The sequence below is a fragment of the Nanorana parkeri genome, unplaced genomic scaffold, assembly GCF_000935625.1.
Source record: "Nanorana parkeri isolate BGI_ZX_2015 unplaced genomic scaffold, ASM93562v1 scaffold68, whole genome shotgun sequence".
NCBI classification, from domain to species: domain Eukaryota; kingdom Metazoa; phylum Chordata; class Amphibia; order Anura; family Dicroglossidae; genus Nanorana; species Nanorana parkeri.
In genome coordinates, this window is record NW_017306336.1 from 2,169,508 (window position 1) to 2,190,321 (window position 20,814).

The 20,814-nt window shown below is 39.3% G+C and overlaps 1 protein-coding gene across 3 annotated transcripts in view; it reads right to left on the reverse strand.

Moving 5' to 3' along the window:
- The window catches only part of RIMBP2 (RIMS binding protein 2), a 250,479-nt gene that overhangs the window by 94,225 nt on the left and 135,440 nt on the right, over positions 1-20,814 (reverse strand). The window lies entirely within an intron of this gene.

Below are 20,814 nucleotides of genomic sequence, written 5' to 3' on the forward strand. Positions count from 1 at the left end.
CTGTTTGTTTCATGCACAGTATCAGATATAATAGCAGATCTGTACACACATGGGGACAGTGTTTTCTGTCAGTTTGCCCAATCTTTCATCACACAGTTCTTAAGACAGACAGATTTCACATTATATCTTATCTTTGCTCTCTGCAAATGCCTTTCAGCTTCAACAGACTCTTAAACCTGTGTTATGATAAATCAGTTGTTACACATGCACATAAACATTTTCAGACAACTCTGTTTGTATTTGGTAAATGAGACAGGCAGTTCATTGCCCGGGACAGACTAAGGCTGCTATGAGGAAGGTTCTTTTGGTTTGTAAAAACAGTGATACAACTAAAGCTTGACTCCAGGCAAGCCACTTATCACACAAATAAAGTTCAATTATAGGAAATGTTATACCTGCCAAAGGATTGGCAATTCATCCTGTCTTGTGATCCAAGCATTTCAGCCACACAGCATAGCCAAATCCCTGAACTGCACTGCAGTAGTAGAGCAACTTGTCAAGAACCCACTCTGCGGATTGGACAATGAAGGAGCAGCAGCACAAGCTGAAGTCATCACTTAGCTCAATCTGTTTCTCCTCCTGTTAGCATGTTCCCTGTCAACATATGCTCTGTGCAGAACACTGTCCCTACCTCTCGAATCCTGAATGGCAACGTGCACAAGATTACAGAAAGTTTGTACAAAAGCTGTATTAAAAACTATAATAAGGACATAACTGCATTAGTTGGGTATTGATATGTTTGAGATCCAGTAATAAAGATTAACCCTTTGTTACTAGATAAATACAGCATAGTTCCAATCCAGGGGAGCCCGTAATGCTAATTCTAATGCTGAACTAATGATGCAGGAGCCAGGCTGTGGAGCCACAGCAAGGAGATGCAAGAATCTGACTGTTTGTTTTTAACTTTTTAATCTAATGACAGTGTCAATCTCCGCCAAAATGAATGAAGATAGCAAAGAACAGGACACATATTCCTCCCTCTAACTAAAAAACATTCTATTATATGGCGGCGGTTTTAAGCCAAATGGTAGAATGGTTTACCAGGGACCACTTGAAACTTTAGGTATCTATTAAGAAAGATCTGCCCCTCTAACGGCCTTGCCATGGACAGTACCACCCTTGAGAGCATCTTCAAATAATTTACCTACCTTAGTGAACATTGTATGACAGGTATGGGATTGGGTGGTGCAAACACAAGGTGTCCTCATATAGAGGCCCAATGACCCCGGTATTCAGTAATGTTGAATTTCCAGCAGGCATGAAGTGTTCCCGATTTCTTTGTTGGAGCGCTGAAGCACTTTGACCAATTTTAAAGGGTCTGCACTCATGTGGGCTTAAACCAGTTATAGAACTGACTATTCAGGAAGAACATGAAATGTTCAGGTGGCTACAGTATCTCCAACTCAAGCATTTGTTTTACAATTATCAAAGGCTGGATCACTGACATGAATGTTGACCCCAATAGAAGATCTATGTTTAAAGGGCAAGGAATGGTCACATATGATTATCTAGATTATATAACTTACTTTTGCTGAGTGTGTATCCAACACATTCTTTTTTGTGAGGGATTGGGAGAGAGAGCTAGGTTACTCAATAGAGGATTCAGAGTGGGATAAGGCTTTCTGTTTAACTTTTAAAGCCAGCGTGGACAGCAGGAGTGTAATTATAAGATCCTGACAAGGTGGTACAGATGCCCAGCTATGGTAGCCAAGTTTTGTTAATTGATATCCAGTAAATGCTGGTGATGTGGTGATGGACAGGGCACGATGCTCCACATTTGGTGGGAGTGTCTCCGGGTGCGCCTTTATTGGCATGCTATTTTTTAGATTTCTGCTGTGGTCCTGGGAAGACAATGTTTAGAAACTCAGGAAGCAGCTTTGCTCTTGCTGATCCCGGGTTTGTTTTTTTTTTTCCAGTGGGGCGGGCCTTTATGCCTAGGCTTTAGAAGATAAATGTGGCTCCTACTATTAAGGATTTGATATCCAAAGTAAATTCGTTAATGCAGATGGAAGAGGTCTTAGCTAGAAGAAAAGAGGTAGATTTTGACTTTTGTAATATATGAAATGCATGGTTAGAATTTTTGGATTCCCTTAATTTGAACAGATACTTATCCTGTTAATTGTTTTGTTTAATAACTTTTTATAGTTTATACAAAATATTCATACATTAAAAAAGTATATAAGAAGGCATCAACATACACATATCTCATTTACATACAAGTTTCACTTCTCATCGTCACCACAACTTACAACGTCCCACATTATATATATAATTCTTACATACATACGTTAATATCACCCCCTGAATTCCCTCACTTTGCCATTTCCATTTGCTTAATTTCCCCTTACTGTCTATTGGAGGGAACCGGAGGCTACAGAATTTTTAATTTCCCATTTACCTTGACTCAGTCATCTCATACCAAAACAAACACTCCCCCCTCCCAACAACAACAAAAAACCAATGTCTGATTGTATAATTTTTCACTTTTTCTTTCCAACATATTTCTACTCCTTTCACCTAATCTCATATGAATTGCTGACGTTACTTCCTCCATCCTCATAATAAAATTAACTTCGCCGACCCACTCTCTAATCTGTGGCAATGCTGAAGATCCAGTGCCGCGGTATCACTGTTCTGGCTGCCACTAAAAGATGTTGCATTAGGCCTCTTTTACCCTTGCGGATATCTCCCGGTATAATTGAGGGCAAAGCTATTTCTGGTGTTTTACTGACCAGTTTATTTCAATAAGCTTCTCACATATAATAACTATGGTTTCCCAATATGGTCTAATCTGTTCACATGACCGCCAAATGTGTAGCATATTTCCCTCTTCGTGGCCTCACCTCCAGCATTGCTTAGATATAACTGGGTATATTCTATGCAGGGTAGTTGGGCACCTGTACCATGTTGGAATTATTTTATAATTTAGTTCTTGAGCTTTACTCAAGATACTAGATCTAAATGTTAAAGCAAAGGATCGATTCCAATCCTCTGTTGAGATCTCATGTCCTAGTTCTCGTTCCCACATTCTAGTATAATATGGACGGTTAGAATTTCAATTGCAAGTATTGCAACCACCGTCCCCTGCTACATCCTCTGTACTTATATCTGATAGAGGCCTCAAGCCATTTTTCATTAATGCTTGAATAATTGGAAATGGTTTCACGTTGGTCCACTTAAGAAACCTTAATAATCTCCTGCCAGGGGAGAAATCTGGATTACCTAAAATAGGTGTAAGGGGGCCCACATAAGATGATACTTTAAAGAACCTAATTGCCTTATCCCAAATTACCAGCAGATCTCTTATTAACAGCAATCTTAACCGGACGTCTCTCTGGGTTCACCCATGGGATCGAAAAATAAAGGTATTGGAGTAGCATCCTGTTCGATTGCTACCCATAATTTGGTATTATTTTGATAAATCCAATCTAACATGCGTCTCAGAACTGCAGCCATATGGTATAGTTCCATGTGTGGGAGCCCCACCCCTCCCTCATGCCTATGCATAACCAAAATGTCATACCGCAGGCAGGGAGAGGATCGTCCCCACACATATTTAACAAAGATAGATCTCAATAATTGAAAAAAAGTCCTTGGCAATTTAATTGGTATGGTTTGAAAAAAACAGTTTCCCCTGTATTAAATGATAAAACATTTATTATTACCCAATTTTTTGGTAAAATATAAAAGACAGGGGTCACGTCGGTTAAAAAGACACCAAACATGTCAAGCCTTAAAATTGCGTGCACGAAACCTCAAAAAACTATAATACCCAAAATTGGCCATAGTCGACGCTTTAAAAGCTTTGACCGCTCATCAGTTTAGTGTTATCAGTGATTGATGGCCCTAAAATGATTGTTCTCACTGCGACGTTCGTGGCAATATGTAACGCAATTGTGGTTTTCGCGCGCTGGTGCACCGGACGCGTACTTACGTTTATATGTGCGTAAACGTGGGGGTGGGAGACTTAAACATTTTGGGTTTTTTTTTAAACTTTTTTTATATGTGACTTTTATTCGTTTTACTTTTTTTTATTTATATATTTATTTTTTACACTTATTGTTATTGCTATCACATAGGGGGATAACAATCCACCTATATAATAGCACAGGTACACTGACAGGTCCTCTTTATGGAGACATTAGGGGTCTCTAGGACCCCTAATGTCACCTGGGGACCTCAAAAGAAGCTGATGAAGCATCTTCTTTTGTTATTGTTATCGCATAGGGGGATAACAAACCACCTATATAATAGCACAGGTACACTGACAGGTCCTCTTTATGGAGACATTAGGGGTCTCTAGGACCCCTAATGTCTCCGTCTGGATACGGCAACCCGCTAAGGCAGCAGTGCCGTCCGTTTTTTTTTTAAGGGGCGGGCGGCAACTGGTTAAAAAAGGTCTGATAAAGTTTACGTGTATATTGCTTTTAAAAAAAATAACCTTTCTAGTTTCTGGTGACCCGATAGTAAAGTATGGGAGTTTTTTATATTTGGTGGTGACTCTTGATGGTTGAGCAAATAATGTTAATGATTAGGTTAAAGAGCGTAAAGAGCAATATATTTTGGAGAGGAGAGGTACATCTTGTGTAAAGCTAGGCGCTGCTGTATATTTCATTGAAAGATTGTAAGTGTTTTGAATTAGGAGATATAATGAGAGCCATGGGGTCTATGTGGTTTTTTTTTTTTGTGCTTATGATCGTGTTTGACTGAATTTGTTCATTATTGTAGATGCTTGTTATATGTTATATATAATGGAAATGGAATAAAAGTTGATTAATAAAAATACAAAAATAAATGTTTCCTTAAATAAAGATAGATAAGTATTATTAGCATCTAGCCTGGCAATGTGTTCGCATTGCAAGCACACTAGTTACAATATTTCATTTAGTGCTTTTTCATGGCTTACCATTTTAAAGTATATCAAAAAATTAGGAAAGTTGGGTTTTTTTTGGGCAGCCGACTGACAACTTACAAACCAAACATTTTTTAGAAAAAATTATTTTATTTGATTAAAAGGTAAATAGAATTGATAAATTGACAACATGATTCCCCTATAAGCTCACTCCACACTAGTTAAGTTCATTCATATAAAGATAACATTCAGAAACTTATGCAATGAAACATGATTGAAAAACATGATAATTAAAATATTCATGAACACAAGACATGATTGGTATAAGGAAGGGTGATGGAAGAGCTTGATTTTCTCGACGTTTCGCGCTAAATAGCGCTTCTTCAGGAGATGGAGAGGGAAGTTGTCTATGCAATTTAAGAAAGATATATAGAAGATATAAACATCATTGAACTTCTAACACAGCCACTTGAACTTGTCTAGTGGTATGGTAAACAGGTGGATATATGTATGTAAATATATCACCTACCCTTGGAGTCTGTGTGCGACCCGGTCGTTCCACCCGGCTCAGACGGTGAGAGAGTAAAAGCATGAGGCAGGGGGGAGAAGGAACAAGAGAGAAGGAGAAAGGAAAAATGGAGGCCCTAAACCCCAGTGGAGGCAGACCCAATCAAGAGATGGCGGAGGTACCTTGTTAGAGAAGCAAAACAAAAATTAAAGGATACCATTTGGGGCCTCAAAAGGAATCATAAAACTAATCTGAGTATCAGTGGGAACCACCCGCTGTACCATATCGTCCTTGCTGGACATAGTGATTGAAATAAGTACATACCACTGCTCGCAGAAGATTGGAAGTGGATGCAAAAAGTTGTCGGTCAGCGCCGTAAGGTAGCCGTTCCTCTCTCGATATCGAGCCCCCAGCAGCCAATACAGCCCTCTCAGGCTGTACACTGGCGCTGGGGGCTCGCGTGGGTGCTAATAACGGCGCTCCCCTGGTGACGTCGTTGCGTCGTCACCTGGTCCAAACCAGGAAACGCCCCCTGTGCGAGTCGCCGGGGAGCGTGGTAAAAGAACTGGCGCTCTAGAGGATGGTAACGTCAATGAAACACATTAACGGGTCGTTTATAGTTGGTGGAGGCCAGCACCCTTTCTGCCAATCACTAGGGCCGGGGTCCCCATCTGAATGTATTAAGAGATAAAGAAAAAGAAGAAGAAGAGGAAGAAAAATAATAGATATCTGAGCATCAAGATAGGAGAGGGAATAAGAGTAAGGAAAAGGAGAGACAGGGGAGCGTGGGATGCACACATAATACATCTTAAGAAGGTATAAAGCAGTCCAAATGGTGGACCCTCTCCTAGGAAAAAAAGGAGGGATTTGGGAGTCCAATAAGGGTCCCACCGAAAAAACTTTCACATATGAATTGCATTTATAATAGCTCTTTGGTCACATATGAGGATATAGATCAAACATTTCATGATATACATTTAATATCTATCATCAAACTTTCATAGTATTTATTTTAATCCATAGATTATTACAGATGATACAAATTGGACCGAAATTGGTAGGTTGACAAAGAAACCATAAATAGTAGACATTTGTACATTGCATATATTTTTCGTTAATATAAAATGGAAACTGTAACAGAAATATGTGAGGGAGAGATCGCTGGAATATGACAAAGGTGCGGGAAAGGGGGAAGGAAACATTTCCCACACTCAATGCCAGTGGGTCGCCGCGAAGTCCAGTCAGTGGATCCCATCGAAAGAGGGGGTGGGAACCACTGTATCGAGTCCGCCACAGACCCCCCAAAGGGAGTGAAAAGATTCTATGAAAAATATCTCTTTATAGAGAATAGTACATATAAATGTATCCATATAAGTATGACCATCCATACCAACTGGTTTAACCCATAATAGCGGTACAGTCCGAACAATGGAGTCCATCTGGTTTGAGATGGAGAACACTGTTCGAAGTGCACCCCAACCCTTAAAGCAAATAGACTCAACGGAGAAAACTCCCTAATCTATGCGGGAAAGGTGTGTGGTAATATCACAGGATAAACATAAAGCGAAAAGGAGGATACCGTAGGGAATTGTCAAAACTGTACGGTGATCAGCAACAACAATGCGTGTAATAGCTACCAGAATGGCATGATAATGGAGACCACTATTAGACCCTACCAACTCCGTATGTGCCCTCCTTTCAATGAGTATAGCCCAAGGAGAGAAGGAAGGGAAAACATTTTCCGCACTAGATTTTGATGGGTCGCGGCGCAGTCCAGACAGTGGATCCCATCTGCGGGGGGGAGGGAGGACAAAAGGGAAGGAGGGGATGGGGGGTGATGAATGGGGGAAAAAAGACGGGAACCATTGCGAGGAGTGCACCACTTCCCATGTACAAATAATGACAAAAGAAGCAAAGAAATTATAATTACACATATACGCATGTATGTTTTGGTTTTTGCACATGACCGGATCGACGGACGACAGCGGCCCAGTGCAAGGAGTGCAATTCTCTAGCCTGAAGATGGAGAACAATTCTCGCAGTGGGCCACAGCCCATAAGTCAGAGGATCCGGCGGGGAGAAATCCCTCATCTGTGCGAGAAAATATATATACAAAATAGTGCCATCTAAAGATGGTAAAAAATGATGAAAAAGAGAGAAGAGAACATCGAAATGGCAGGGGCACACCACGCAGGACTGATAGCAAAAGCCCAGTTTAAAGTAACATCAAGCTTCCCTATTATATCACTATTCTCCTTTAACACTGCTAGGAAAGCTTTAGAATTAGTCTGCAGACCATAGACCGCTAAAGTGCTTCAGAGACTTCATTATATAGTTGTCTTGTGATGCCACATGACAGGGTAACAATTGCATGCTATCATAAATTGCTTCCCGTTTCTTAATTCAAATAACATGTGCATGTTCCAGAAACACAGCTTTCTAGAACATGACAGAAAGCCAACTGAGTGAAACTTGATACACACATTGTATAAACCAGAGAAGGTCATTTACATTTAAGAAATTACAATCAGATCATGTAAAAAAGAAAGGAAGCAATGAGGACCTACTCAAGTGTACAGGAAATGTCATGATACAGATGTAAAAATATTTTCTGGGGCTTAACACAGAGTGAAAAGGAACTCATAAGTCGAGGACAGGGGTATGCTCACCAAAAACTGCCAAGGACACAAATACTGTTAAAGCCAAAATCCAGGTTGGGCCTACCTCCTCCCCTGCCGCTTGCTTTCCTGTTGAAGCATCCCATGCCCTTTATTCTTGTATTTTTTTTTTATATACATACCTTTTTCCCATGTGTCTTTGGTCATTCTCTTGTGAGCAGGGACTTGGGATTCTCTTTGAGTGAGCACGGCAGTTCTATCCTGGATATTTTTTTCCCCATGCGTAGGAAAGAAACTGGTTTTGGTGATGTTGTGTCATGTCAATGTTGGAGTTTGCATGTACATTTTGGTTAATGGAAAGAAGTCAACCAAGTAAAGTTTCAAATTCAAGTGCACATAACTCTTCTTTCTTATCATGGGAGCTAATGTGGGTCAGAAGATGACGCTCCAAGTCTTGAAAATAGTGAAATCTCATTCAAGTGGCTTCCTTTTTCTCTGCCTGTTGATCAATTCTCCTTTTGCATTGCTAATGGCTATTCTGCATTTATTTCTGTTAAATAGGAGTAGGGTCAGGATTGACGCCAGCTCACAGTGGAGGGGGGGGGGGAGAAGGAGAGAGAGAGAGCGAGTGAGAGAGAAAGAGAGAGGGAGGGAGGAAGGGAGAGAAGGGGAGGGAGGGAGAGAAGGAGAGAGCAAGAGAGAGAGAGCGAGAGAGAGAGGCCGAGAGAGAGAGAGAGAGAGAGAGTGAAAGAGAGAGATCTGACCTACTTTTTAAAGTGAAGTTGAACTAATAGAAATAAGCATTGTTCTAACAACCTCCAATTTCAGTCTTACCCCACTTTTCTGTTACAGTTATGTTTTGCCTGATGTTTAAATATGATGCTGCAGCCCAGAATTGCTCTTACACACTCCTCCCCTTCACTGCAACACATGTCTGTGTCGGAACAATTGTGGTGAGGGGTGTGGCTGTTACTCAGCATAGAGAACAGGAGAGAATTTCCACCAAAAGGGTATTTTAAACTATTTGCAAGCAAAACTTAGTGACAAATTATTAGATGCAAGGGTGCAGCATTCTAAACAGAGAAAGAGGTGTGAAACTTTAACGCGACTTTAAATGGAATTTGAATTCATTTATTTGATTGGACCTATAATAAAACCTGTGGCTTCATATTGTTTTTGATTTCTATTATAAAGTCCATAGACCTTAGAGTTAGTCATACAAGCACAAATCAATTGCCATCAGGGCTAAATATCATCAGAATGCTCTTATACTAGCAAATGTATTTTGGTACAATTTGACTGGAAAGAGATAAGCATTCCTGAATCAGAATCAGAGCTTGGCGTCCTGTGGCCCAGGGCCCAGTAGAGGTTGTTACCTCTACAGCCCCAAATGTCTTTGCCACAGGGACAGACATCATTTATTAAGCCCTTTAGACCACTGTTTATGACCCTAGACACTTCTGTACAATTCCATGCCTGTAGTATAAAATAAATAAGGCTAGTCTGCATGCAATTGAAATTATTGTTTCTTATTGTTTAAGCCTGGCATGATAATATTGGGAAGAGAGCCTGGAAGGCTAATGAAATACAGTTCAGCGCGCCAAGCCAGAAAAAAAAAAACTTTGCCCTAGGTCCTGGTTTAATATTTCGACAAAATAAGGATAATTTTAGATGCAATTTTTGGTAGGATTTTTGCATACCTGCAATGGAAGCAAATGGGTAATAAAGATACTCAACAAATTTGAGCGAAGGTGGACTGAATGTTTATATATGGTTTATTATTTTTTTTGTAAGTATTAGCAGTTTATAAAAGCAAACTGGGGCAACATCTAATCTGAAACAATTAGAAAGAGGACTATGGTCATTAAAGCTTTTGAATTAAATGTTAAATATTTACACCCATAATTCAGGGAATAATAAACAAACCTTTTATCTATAACATTTTTAAGGCACTGGAAATGTGTAAATAACCTCTAAAATGGAACTCCAGCCTTTAGTAGAGATTCTCTATAAGCTGCTGACTTATGTGCCTTTAATTATCAGAGTTGCATTTATAACTGGCAATGAAAAGTTAATAACTTAAACAGACATCAACACTTCATTTCCTCTTTTGAGATCAATTGCTTGGAAAAAGACAGAGGGAGAAAAATGAAACACGGAATGCAATTACTGTCAGACTGTGAAATATTTTGCTCAAGGATAATCCTTCAAAATTTTCTCCCCTCTAAATACATCATTGTTTGTGCAGAGCAAAATGGTTTACAATAGTGGACGGCTTTAGCTGGCTAATGGATTTCCTCATGGTTTAAGTATGAATGCTCTTGCTATTGTCTTTCACAGCTCACCTCGCCTGTTAATGAATAATGTGCTCACTAGGAATGGTTGTGATGATGTTGTGCCATATTTCCAACAAAGTAAAATCAGCCAAGGCTTTCAATATCTTAATTAATTCTCTGAAAAAACAGAAATGTGTTAAACAAATGATGCCCAATCCTGGGACATAATAAGAAACCCTCATTGTTAAACCTTTCAAGCCCCTGGGTGGTACTTTGGTCACCGAAAAAGGTCACAAACACAAATAAAACATGTTCGCTCTTTAGCAATGTTGCTTAAATCAGCTTAAGGCATGCAATAACCCAATAAAATATATAATAAGCATGTTAGAAATGAATAGAACCATTCCATAAAAAGAAATTAGTGAAAATAAATGACAGTGCAGCAGTGATTCAGATAAAGTAACTTTTGGCACATTTTAGTGATGGAATAGAGAGCCTGGTTATCTTTAATATGTTACATTTTCTATTGCTGTGAGAGGAGTAAAACGAAAAGACTGGCTAAATAACTTGTATGTGCTAAATTTACTAAATAAAATGGTACAGCACAAGACGTTCAGTTCAACAATTCTGTACAGCATTTTTTTTTTAATCAAAAACTGGTAGCCTTCTCATGGTAAGCTGCTTTATCGTGGTGAGGAAGCTTGCATGCATCAGGGAAGCTGAAACATGCTGCCTAGATCTTCAATTCCCGTTAGGGTCACCCATAGCAGACAAGTTTTAGCAGAGATGCCACAAAAAAATCTACCACCTACCTTGGGCAACAGCAATATACTGTAGGACAATGTAGGATTATCACTGAGATGACAATGGCAAAGACGTCAACTGAAACTGCGTGAAAAGAGGAAGTGATCAACAGCTTTTGTACTTTTCCAATAAAATATGGAAAGATGGAATAAAATGAATATTGATATAATGCTAGAAGATGGGCCTCTCAGGTCAGAAGGCACTCAACATATCACTAAGAAAATGCTAAGTATTTTTCAAGCTACCGCTGGTGTGAATGACATGAACTAACTCAAATCTTTTGATTGTAGAGCCTCTGATGTTGGCAAAAGCATGTGGTAAAATAAAATCCCAAGCTGGTAAGATAGACTCATCATAAGAATTTTGAATGTGCAGAGTATGAATCAAGATTAGACAGCAGCATTGTTAACCTGTGGCGAGGGTAGCAGTAGGTGCACTAGCAGATTTAGATGGACTTAAAGGAGAACTATGGGGGTTAAGGCTTTTCCCAATAGTTCTCCTTAGGGTAACGGGAGGACACAAACTAGCGTCCTCCCGTCACCCTAGGCTCAGTATACCGCGACGCCGCAGCTGAAACGGATCCCGACAATCATGCCGGGATCCGCCCAGATGCGTGACTGACAGCTGGCTCTGCCTATAGAGGCAGAGCCAGCTGTACCCGCCCCCTCCCCCGTCCGTTCCGCCAGTCAGCGTCCGTTCCGCCAATCCAGCCTCTCCCCTGTCACGGCAGAGAGCCGTGACAGGATCGAGAGGCGAGCGAACCCGGTATGTGTTCGCTCACCTCCCGATCTATTGAGCCCACCTGTGGCAGTCTCATTGTCACAGGTCGGCTAGAACTATGAGGTGAGTGAAAAGCAGTCACCTCATAGTTCTTCTTTAAATAGCAAATTAAAAGTCGAATTCCAGCTAACATATTTTAAGCAGTTACAGCAACAGTTTTATTGTTTCCTTTTGCGATGAAGGTTTTATATGAATGAATAAAAGCTGACCGTTATATAAGCACCCCTGTCAGCGTTATATGGTTTGTCTCAACCGTCTATCTGTCACTTTGCTGGACTGCGTGGCCTGTTAAAGGAAGCTGAAAAATAACAGACTTCCTGGCCAGATCACGAGGTTAAAATATAGGGGGAAAAAATCCTAAAATAGGAAAACTAATGCAGCCACCACATGTAAGACTAGGTAAACTGCAATGTCTTACATTTTTTGTATTTGGGTTTAGATACACTTTAACTAGACATTGTGACAATGGAAAAATCATAATCACGTTTAAACATCAATGTATTATTATTATTATTATTACATAGTATTTATATAGCGCCAACAGTTTGTGCAGCGCTTTACAATGTAAGGAAGACATTATAATTACAATACAATTCAAGACAGGATGGTGAGGAGATCAGCAAACCCAAATGCACTGGCCTAGGACACTTTTCAGTTAGAAGACCATTCAATTTTCTATTCTGATCAGGAAAAACAGTAATGGCATCAGAAAAGACATTAACAAGCCGGTCCTTGGATAGAATGCCATGAATGACTAACTAATATCAATTCAGTTTCAGGCACGGATATTCAATATCAAAGTTATACAATCTCATGTCCCAACAACTGGTGCAGAAGTATAAAAAGTTAAACTATTTAATGACCAAACCCAGGCAGAGACTGACAAGACCTGCAGGCAATTAACTGCTAGTAATTGGTGACTGGCAAGAAAATACAGTCGGGCAACACGGTATTGGAAACGGAAATGAAGCAGAGAAAGACTAATCAGTTGCTATGACTACAATGACCTCTTCATTACCAACACACTCTTCAAACAACCAAAACGATGTCAATACACCAGGACTTCACCAGGTGGACATTATAAAAATCAAATAAACCACAATCTTTGTGTCTAATAATGGAATAGCTCAAATTCTGATAGGAAATGCACAGACTATAGCTGATTGTGGAACAGATAATAAACTGTTAATGTGCACGCTTCAAGCAAAATTGAAGAACAACAAAACTAGTTAGTCTTCCAAGACACAACCTGGAGAACATACCAACTATGTCAAAAGAAAATGGCAGGAACAAAAGGAACAAATTTCATATGGTAAACATGATAAAGAACCCGGTTAACTGTGGATGGAAATTAAAAAAGTGAACAAGGATGAATCAGAGAAAAACTTGGGCAAAATAAAATTTAAAAAAATACAAGAAATTGATGACAGTGAAAAGTGCACAAAAGTGAAGAGAAACTATAGTCAAGAGAGATAAATATCCTGTAAAAAACATGATCCAGAAATCCCTGAAACCTAGGGTAAGAACTAATATTACAACATTTGTAAAGAGAAAGAATATGGAAACAAATTTAGAAAAACAAGGATTGATTTCTAGGAGATTAATGAAATCAAAAATAAATTTCAGCCTTGGGCATGTATGCTTAAAGATATCCATTAAAAAGTCATCAGAGATGGAACTGAGATCAAGCAAAGATGGAATGAACATAGCAAAGGCATCACTAAACAAGACATTTTTTCTGAATCCAGAGCCTTTAGTGATAGTAGATGAAGACAGACTTGCACGGAGAGTACTGCCAAAAAGGGAGGTCACAGTAATTAATAACATTGCATTAGAATTACTACAAGTAACTCAAGAAGAATTGTTTAAAGTGCTGATGAACTTATGCCAACAAGTCTGGAAAGCCACTCAATGGGCAACAGATTGGAAGGGATTAGTTTATATATTCCAACAAATTATCAAGCAATTTCACTAATTGTTAAGAGCATGTCAAATGCTCCTATGCCTGTCGCAACCACTCAGCTTCATCTGGCAGTTGCCTCTTGTAACTGCACCTACCACAGTCTAGTAAGCTGCAGACTGATCAGGCTAATCAGCCTGGCTGCACGCCCCACACAGCCTGGGGGCTCTGGGCCTGTGATAGTTCCATCATAGTCTAGTCTTGTCTTGCTCTATCTACACAAGCCTGTATCCTAATTTTGAATCTTAGTCCTACCTTGATCTTGAAACATAGTCTTTCCTTAGATCTTTAGGCCTGGTTCACACAAAGGGTTTTGTAATGCTTTTTCTGCCCTTAAAATCTATCAAAAAATGTGCTCCCCAAAAAATCCCATTCATATTTATAGCCCTGTCTACATCTGAGTGTTTTGTCGCAATAAGCAAAACGCTTGTCGCTGGAAAAAGTACATGAGCTCCATAGATGTAATAGGAAACGTGTGTTTGCTCATTCATGTCAATGAGCTACAATCTGCTCACAAAAATGCGCAATCTGATTTATGCACATAAAACACGCATAAAAATGCGCAAAAAGCGAACAAAAACATGCAACAAAAAATGTGCGTAGAAACATGCAAAAACGTGGTTACCAAGGTGTGAACCCAGTCTAAATCCTGTACCTGTTTTTTATTCATGTATCCCGTTCTTGTTTTGTATTTGTTTCCTGGTACTGCCTTGTATCTTGCATTCTGTTTGTCTTGTACCTTGACATCAGTCAGTACTACTCCTTAAGCCTAGGGGCCGCCTGTGACATTAATGGCCAGAGTGTATAGTTAAAGTCCTGGGGGCATGCGAGTACAGGTAGGCATACATTGCTTTATGGGAAAGGCGGCTGCTAAAGGTAAAACAACTTGCCATATACCCTCTGAGCAAGGTGTCTGCATCCGGTCTTGACACTGACATCTCACACCAGCAAGATTATGCTAAAGATTATTCCCCACAAACTAGAACTTTAGATTGAAAGAAAATTACCAGATGTACAAGTTGCATTCAGAAAAGGCAGAGGAACTAGATACATTACTGCACAAGCTGGATAACTGGAGAATCTAAGGAGTCCAATAAGGAGGTCCACATTTTTTGACTGTGTTGGCTATGTGAAATTATTCAATCTGTTCAGGAAAATGGATGCTCATGTACAGCTGAACTGATCTCCTTCAGAAAAATCTAGTTGTCTGGCTGTTTTTATGAATTATTGGATGCAATACTTTGAGTCACAGAAATAGTCAGAAGTCATTATTTGCACACTTTGTCTGTTTCATTGACACAAAATAAAGCAAGAAAGTCAGCCTGATAGCTAGGCAACTAACATTTTTGGAAGGAAAGGTCAGCAGTGGCAGCCTGTATGTTTATTTTATGACAGGTTTCCTTTAACATAAAAGTGGATTTAAAAATCCTGGACAATTTGTTTAGGTCAGACTGAGACATTAGACTGAACATTGCAGTAACATGAAGTAAAATATGTGTTAGCTGAGTACATGGTGACTAATGAAGCATAATATGGTGCCATTCATTTTGAATTACAGCCCACGGCACTTTACCAGTGCAACGCAAAAAATATATGTTACAGTGCACCACAATGCTATTTGCGTGTTGTGGTGCACTGCTTAAAAAAAAAAAGTAGGTGTGTTAAAAATGTCCATTGTTGGTAGCCAATTTAAAATCAGCGAGCCATCTTATCATAATGCGCATGTAAGGCAATATACTGTAAGCGTGTGAATCAAACTTAAGTCACACACTTTGATCCCCAAATCAAATAAATAGAATGTTCAAATATTTGTTTGGAAATAACACCCAACTCACAAATACATACATAATCTTCAGTATTGGACGGTAATCTTTTCTTTGCCACATGACAAAGGGCGTCATAGGTATCACATGATCAACAGTTTTTAAAGAGTAAAACAATTATCCAAGAGGATCTTCTTGCTTCAAATATACCATGCTGGTATTTCTCGTCAGCCTAAACCCTGTCAAAGTGATGGCCCAACAGCACCCTACACCTTTATAATTGCTGTGAGCCTCCACAATGAATGAGTCTTGGTAAAGAATTCTTATATTAGCTGGACTGTTGTCAATCTCAATGTTCATTCATTTGGAAACAGTTTGTGGAGAAGACTAATGATTTAGCTTCCAAAGCCCGAAGTAAAAAAGTGTTGTGGTTGCAAATCTGCAGGCATGTACAAGAAGGCAGCAGGCCAAAAAACTTTTACATATGTTTAATTACACAGTAATGTGTGATACATTAACGTTATTAGTATAGTATCAGGTGTGATGTATTAAATGCTCAGACTCACCTAGGGATTTTCCAGCTTGAGGGACAACAATCTAATCACCAGCACACTAAAGGTGGCCATACACTGTACAACCATCGCAAGACCTTAGTCTTGCGATGGTTATAAAGTGATTAAAAAAACGTACGATCTGCCCATCTTGGACAGGCAGATCGTACTCTCGATCATCGCTGAGCGGCGGGCTTCTGATGACCGCAATGCTGAACGGGCAGTGTGCGCGTGCGCACACCGGCCCGTTCGGCATTTGTCTACCGAGCACCGTTCAAACCAGGCGAAAAACCGTACGATTCTCGGCTGGTTTTCTAGCATGCTCCTTAGACAAAAGACGTGCGACCGTACAGTAGAAACGGTTGCACGTCTTCGTTCACACTGCTTGATTCTCGTACGATCGCAGAATTTCCAGCGATTCTCGTACGAGAATCGAGCAGTGTATGGGCATAACTAGGGCAGGTTAACGCCACAGTTAACTCTTTATAGATAGAAATGGTAGCCACCACCATGTGCTCTAATGGAAACACACACCATTAACAGCATCTGCTACTGCAATACTAACCTTTAATAAATGTCTGTGACACTCTCTGCCACACCTAGACAAGAATTTAACAGAACCATGGGAAGCTGCTGCTCAAAGCCTGCAATCTGCGCATCTCTTTGACTTCAGGTGGTGACTGATAGAGTTTGTCAAGGTTCCCCACATGGAATGAACAAATAAGCCAGCCACACTTTAATGACATCAGCTCTAACAATGCTTTATTGTTCCATAATTGCTGGTTAGAGCAATTAACGATTCAGCTTAATTATTTATTATTATTGCTTTAATTTTTAAAAAAAACAGTGCAAAAAAATCTTACAGAAAAAAAGTTATAAAACAGACATTTAGCAACAGTAAAACAAAAGGGATTAAAAGTGAATATTACTTAAGCAAAGTTTGCCTGGTCTTTGGTTCCATGCAGAGTAAGTCCAATCAGAAATATCATAAATGACCATTAGCATTCCTGGAAAGCAAAGGCTGTAGACACCAACTGAAGCAGCTTTTTGTGACCTTCTAGAGGGTGGTGCTGAGCCAACTCACACCCAATCAAAAGATCTGAGCCGTATAATTGAGGATGCTGAAGTGTTTAGTTATATTTTAGTACAGTGGTTCCCAAACTTTTTCCATCCGGGTACCACTTGGCAGTCCATGTACATAAACTGTACCCCCTATAGAGGTGGGCCCAAAATTAAGTAGGAGGTGGCGCTAATAATAAATGCAAAAAAATGCATAGTAACATACTATTTGCGGTTGTGATTCTGCATGTGTATGCGTCACTGTTTGATCTTGTTCTTAAAAGTACCTTTACCCCTGAAGAAGTGATGCTGCTTCCTGATGGATCTGGCAATTTAAAGCCGGCTTACCCAGGCCCGGATTTCCCACAAGGCCACCGAGGCCCGGCCTCGGGGCCACAAAATTAAATAAATACAAATTTAAAAAAATAAGAAGAAATAATTGAATAAAAAGTGATAAAAATAAAGAAACAGTAAAAACAAAATTGAAACTAGCCCCGCCCCAAGGCTAGGTTCCACAATACGCCCCCGCCGCCACCCTGCCATCTGGTTGCCATTCTCAATTGATGTGGAGGGGGGGTTAAATGTAGACGTGTTATAACCCATGCCAAATTTTTATTGCTGCCTTGATGACCACCACTGTGTCTAGCACAGAAAGTAATGGGAAATCTTAGTTGTCGTAGAAGGTGAGGGTAAACCTGTTTTGGTGACAACTGTCTAAGACATGATATCCACTTTCTTTAAAGAGACCTGTTCTTACTTCCTACTGTGTTTCTAGGACAAAAGGTGTCTATAGTGAAAGGAGATCACCCTTAAGAAGACACAGAAAACTATTTGTCAGGGGTCTTAACCAACTACCCTGCAATTACTATCTATTAGCCTTTGCTGAGTTATCAGCCACACAAAGTGCTTTGTTTCCAATTAACTGGCTGACTCGTAGGTTTGAAATATGGGGAGCAGTAAAGCACCACTGCTGTGAAGCACTGAAAAGCAGCAAGCAGAGCCTGCATACCTGTATGTAATTAGCACATAAAGCTGCCCCCATGTTAAAATATAACTACAAATCATACAGAGAAACATGATTTTTTAAACATTAAAACACACACTGATAACATTAGCTTAACTATTTCACATGTTTATCTAAAAAAAGTATAGTTTAAAAAAAATCTATCTATTCCCATTAATAAGTATAATTACTATAAGATTTCCTATTAGATTTTTTCAAGAATTTCATAATGCATATGTAAAAGAACTCAACATACTGGGTTTCTAAATGTATTTCCACATTGTGTAATGGAAACAGGATTAGGGAGGAGGCATCATGCTGCCGTTGAAATGGTCCTGTCAGCTTATCTAAAACTGTTAAAGCAGGAGTGTAGAAACAGCAGTCATTCCAACCGAGGTTCTGTCACAACCAATATCTATACAACACCCAGTTATTACATCTCCCCCTGCTCCTGGTAGCCGCAAGTAATTTATGACCCTATCCCAGGAATACGATTACAGTATGCGCTGGGTATGCACATGCCAGAGTTCATTCTTTGCATCAGAAATCTGCTTATTCTTCATAGATACGGAACATGTAACATCTATAAACCAGCATTAACCAATATTTGCAAACTAATGGGGCAGTTCAAACATATAAAAATACAACCCTTAGGCTGTTAGCATTAAAAAAGAAAAAAAGAAGACTGTTGTGAAAATCAGTGTGAAAGAGAGGATTCATTTGGAAAGCAATCCCCTGACAAGTTTTTTTTTAGATTATAGAAGATGGTAGAAGCATTCTTTTGATGCATGAAAAATGAGAAATGAAAATCTAACAGTGTATTGGTAATGATGTACCGGTTTCCTTTGTGCATGTCACAATACTCATGAGACATACAGCAATATCCTCTGTTTTCATTGTTTACTTGCAATATCACTATTATTCCTGTATTGGGAACTAGACATGTTTGCCAGCTTTTTATCATCAAGGGGACAGGGACCCCCATCATGCCTGAGCAGTTCCCACATTGTAGTCCTGACATAAACCCAATGCCGTGAAGAGATCCCCACTACTCCGCACATGAATCGGCAGATGCACCCGAGGACAGGAAGCAGTGGGCAAGAATCATGGGACATGTCGTCCCAGACAACTGGAGGAAATTAAGTGATGCAACTGCCCAGAAAACCTCCAGACATCCAATTGTAGCTGTAAATTCGGCTAAATTGACTTCACAGGTAGAAATATACCTAATTATCACTTCTGCAGCTTGCAAACTAAAAACAATTGTAGGAGATGGATTTGTTAATAGGCAGATGTACAGTACTAGAAAAGAAGGTAGTAAACCCAAAGTTGAGCTTTAAGTATGTACACTATGTATGTTTTTTTAAACTTCAAAGTCTAGCTTTTTATATACAGTATCAACCTATTTGTACAAGTAAACTTTAAAAGAATGAAGGGAAGGAGGTAAAATTAAGCAAGCTACATCAAGGAATGACTAGGAGTCAGCTTCACTACTACATACCTTTCAAAGAAAAATTACTAGTTACCAATGTATCCTCGCTTTTGCTTTAGAGGACGTAGTACTAAGGGTGATGTTATGTATACTTGGTGATTTTGCCCCTTCGTTGTATATTTATGGACAAAAGTATACTGCCTTACCTCTGTGTTACTCCATGTTCCCATTTGGAGAGATCCCTGGCATGCTTTGTTACATGCTAAAATGTATCATCCGGACATAAAAAGATCTGGATGCCTTAGTTTACAATTGCCCTTCCTAAGTTAGATCACACAATACTTGCCTTGTTATGAGTGCTTGGCTGCGCTGTCACTTTTTAGGGGACTGCTCCTCATCTCATCCCATATTGGCTAGTTTTGTTTGCTTTTTCTTGTTGGCTTTCCCCCTTCCACTTCTCTTTTTTTAATCATTTCTCTCTCTCCCATCATATGCGTCTTTTTCTTTTCTTTTTCTGTATTATTCTTACGGACATCTTAAGCCTTTTCCATCTGAGTTCCTGGGATCCCTCTTGGGCACTGTGTGTCTGCTCTCAATTTATCCTAATATGGTGTGATTCGTACTTGCACTAGCGTCACTCCACATAATGCATTTTGTACCTTATTTATATGCTTGTTCTATTTGGTGATGTAACTTACTACATTGTTATACGACTGCACTGTGTTTTGTTCTAGAAGTCCTTTGAATTTTTTAAAAAAAATATTAAGATGGATAAATGATTGGTTAAACCATTAAAGGTTAAAGTCATTTTTTTTACCAATACTTTTGCTTTCTACTGGCTTTAAAAAAAATAGTAAATAGAATACATTAGCAGTTTGGTGAAAGTGTTAGTGCCATAATGGATACACAGGGATTTGATTGTATGGGGACAGTCCCTTTAAATGAAAGACAGTTGGGAGCTATGTTGTTGAGCAGCCCAGCTCTTATACTGCTTCTGTTAGAGTGTTTGGCCTAAAGGCAGTTTTCAAAGAAAATAATATCTGGTCATATGAGTTTATATATTCTTGTTTCATTTTTAAGCACTCTTTTATGTTTCTTAACATTATTTATTTGCAAATTATAATATATATGAATTACAGAAGTACTGTATAAATCAGACTCTATAGATAGAAAAAAAATCCCCCCCCCCCCAAAAAAAAAACACCGTT